The sequence below is a fragment of the Talpa occidentalis genome, unplaced genomic scaffold (genome assembly GCF_014898055.3).
Source record: "Talpa occidentalis isolate TD23 unplaced genomic scaffold, MPIMG_talOcc4v2.1 talOcc4.6, whole genome shotgun sequence".
NCBI lineage: Eukaryota > Metazoa > Chordata > Mammalia > Eulipotyphla > Talpidae > Talpa > Talpa occidentalis.
In genome coordinates this window covers 95,119,006-95,122,954 of record NW_023604972.1, presented here as the reverse complement: position 1 = coordinate 95,122,954, position 3,949 = coordinate 95,119,006, and positions in this window count along the sequence as shown.

Genomic DNA, 3,949 nt, shown 5'->3' with positions numbered 1-3,949 from the left:
CCGCGGAGCAGCGCGGCTCGGGCCTTGAAAAGGCCTCGGGGCGGGGCGGGGCGGGGCGGGGCTGACAGGGGGCGGGGCCAGGACCTTCGCAGCCAATCCCGTATCTCCCTCGGGCTGCGCCTGCTTCCCCGGGGGTGTCCTTGAAAGCCTGCAGCTGACTTTTCTCTCTGGACCCCGGGCTCTTGCTAGCACTTCCCCTTTCTCTGAAACGTTTCTTGCCCCCAAGTCCAGTCCTGGAGGTTGCCTCTCCCAGGGCTCTGGAGGGGTTCTTGGGCATAGAGCCCGCTGATGCTGCCCAGCCTTCAGAGCCAGGCCTTGGAGTGGAGTTCCCTGGGAAAACTTCAGCACGTTTAGATTTATTTCTACATTCCCTCGGGGGACCATCCCTAGGTCCTGGTTAGCTCTAAAGGGTGGCTTCCATCCCTTCTTACCCATCTAAGATATGAGAAGATGTCTTTAAACTAATGGGATTCCGAGCCAGGGACTTGGGGAGAACCTCCTTCTAACTTGTCTTGGGTCTGGGTAGGACAAAATCAGTCACATTTTTCGTCTAGATCAGGCCGTCAGTGGTAGCTAGACAATCTCACTTTCTATTCCACACCAGCTTAATATACCATCCAAAAGGCCTGGCAGGCCATATCATTGCTTAAAAATAGCCCTCCTTGGGACATCCACGGCAAACCGGAAAGGTTGGCTGTAAATAGCAATGACCCACCAGGACTTTGGACAGCAGCCCTGTCTTCAGAGTGCGCTGCCGAAGCTGCTGGTGAAGTCACGTACCCAATTGTATGGCTACATGCACTTCACCCGCTGATTCCTTTCCCTTCCTTGTCAGAGCCCAGCCTTCCCTCAGAAGGGATGATGGGGTTTGGTGAGTGGGTGGGTGGGAGTGGAGGTCAGGAATAACTTCCCAGCCAAAGTAATTCTCTTTCAGAGTATCCTACTTTTTAGATCACAACCCAAAGCAAAAAATATTTTTTCCTTTTGTGGGGTCTAACTAAGAGAGTGCATGAGGGAGACTGCTGGGGGCTGGAAAGGTTTCTGATTTGGGGATGATTGTATGGGTGCACAGATGTGTAGAGATTTCTCAAATTTACATTTAAGATACAAGCACTTGATTGTATATTGGTCATACTTCAGTTAATACGTATGCCATCATTATGGCCTAGCTTATATTGAATTGGAATTTTTACAAAGTGGCATCCTTTCTACATATGATATACTTAGATATTTTCTAGCTTTTTCTTCTATTTTGTTAAATTATAGATTGGACCAACCAATCTATAAGGACTCCTCTATAAGGAGTCCCAGTTTGGTGGACTATGGTCTCTTGAGCCTCTAGGGGGCTCCCCTAGTGGAACAGGCAGTTAAGTGGGGTATGTGGGCTGACAGGTGCCAGCTGGCGGCTCTGCAGATTGGGGGTTGGGAGGAGTCTAGGCTCATTTCTTCCAAAATAGCTCTGAACACACATTTTCAAGTCAGTTCAGACACCTAGTGAAATAAGTCCAGTGACCCTGAAATAGTCCAGATTCTAGACCCATAAAACCATAAGGTTTTCACCAGCATGGAAATGCAGACTAAAGCATAGCAAAACAAACTTCATTTTCTTTTTTCCCAATTCCCTACTAATGGATACTCAGCTCCTTCCCTAATACACACTTCACAAACCTTCACACATCTTACCTTAAACCCTCATCTTTAACAGTGAGCTAAGGTTAGAAAAGCTGGTAAGTTAGGACATTGTTGTGAAAAGGTTGTGCCACTCTTCTTTTGGGGACCTGGTCATCTTCAAGCATATTATAAAGGTGGCGTGATAGGGGTGGGAACCTCTACAAATGACTACAGCAGAAATGCCAGATTTCTGAAAGTCTTTCAGACTCCATCCCTGTCCTATGCTATTTCTTCCCTTCTCAGTATGCTCAACTCCCTTCAAAGTCTGGGGACTCCACCCTTATCTACTGGCTAGAGTGACCACACAACTGGCTCTTGCCATAGGGCCAGAAACACAACTGCCATATCACTTGTTTATCATAAAGAAATCTCTTATTCTTAGACTTACCTTACTCTCTTATCCATTCCTGAATCCAACTGGAGCCTGGGTGTGGAGGGACCAGATATGACCATCAGCAAGGGCAGTCTCTCATGAGATGAACAAGTAATAAGGTCAAAGGAATCTGGGTTCCTGAGAACCCCATCAGCCTGATTGTTCAGTTGGGAAAGGAAGCTCATGGGATAGGAAGGACCCACTTTCTTCCTTTCCTCAGTCCTCTTCTGTGCTCAACAGCTAGATGCACTGTGATTTCTTCGGTTCAAAATGTTATGACTTCATCTGCTTAACAAACGTTAAAGTATTTTCAGATAGATTATTCCTTGTAGTCAATTCTAGGGGGCAGATATGAGTCTTATTTTATAGATGAGGAACTTCATCTCAGATTACTCCAGTGACCATCCAAGGTCAGAGCTAGCGCTGGCTGGACTAGCTGTCCCCTTCAATGTCTTTTCTTCTCTCTACAGTCTGTTCACAAGGATTGAGCGCTATTACAGGATCAGAACTCTTTGGGTAATAATAGAGAGCTCTCTATGCCTGGAGGTACTCAAACATAAGCTGAGGACATCACAGGAGATTTGAGCATTGGAAAGAGCAGAACTAGATAATCCTTAGTATCTTTTTTCTGAGAATTTTAGAATTTTATCAAATTTTAGAATTTCAGCAAATTCTATGATGTTTAAGTACCTGCAACATGGTTTCTACTAAACTTCTTAGCCCTTGAACTCTAGAAATAATATATATATATATATCTGAATGAGCCCATTGCTATGAAGAAGACAGTGTAGAAAAATGCAAAAAGAAGTAACTGAAGAGACCAATGAAATGTCTGAGATTCAAGAAAGGCAATGTTTAATTTTCATATAGGCATAAACCACACCTCATCCAGCAAGTGTTAGGCCACAGCACGAACTCCTCTTAGAGTCCCAAATGTTAGATTTACAAAGTAATTACACACAAACAATATACTTCTCAGAAAAACACAGGGTTTGTTCATCACACACACAAATAACAAAGAACTACATTTAAATCCTCTACAAAAGAAAGATGAGGTTGGTAATCATGTTACCTCACAGTTGGATAACACTTTATGGTTCACATCTAGTCCTCATGACAGCCCTATGAGATGCGGAGCACAAGAATTACTATTAACTCCATTTTGCAGATGAGGAAACTGAGGTTTAGAGAGGTTTTATCACTGGGTTATCCTTTCCCAGCTTGTTGATGCAGATCTGACCCCAGGGCACAGGGCTAGGAAGTCTAGTTCAGTCCTTTATAAAAACTGCTTTTCTAGGCAATATGAAATGAGTGTGTAAAAGATAATGGTTCAGCCTCATAAAGTAGAACTATTATTTTTCTTGAACAGGTGAGATCAAGTACAATCAACCCTAATGTTAATATCATGCTGTATGGCAGCCAAGATGAATAATTTTCTGAATTTATTCATGTTTTTTATGCCTACAATAAAATAGTTGTTTTCTACTTTACTCTGTCCCACCTAACAGACACAGAGAAATGATACTCTGATTAGATTTCATGGACCCAAGTCTTATTACCAGGGTTCATATAGTGGCATCTATAACATCTATAATCAAGTCATTATTTAAACTTATAATCTATTATCTTGCTGAAATAATAATGACTCTTACTTATTTATTCCTTTTGACAGTGGACATTAGCCTGGCTCTATTTTTTAGTTATAAATAATATGGTATCTTTTATCCCATTTTAATAGTAGTAAAAGTAATAAATTTTACAGTTTGGATTACAAATTGTTATATTTGAAGGCAAGGAGAAAGATTTTTTTCAGGGGTAATAAAATTAAATTTTAAAAGCAAAGCAAAATAATTTAAAATTCTTTGTTTTAAAATAAAACGCCCAAATCTCTCATATAAAATATTG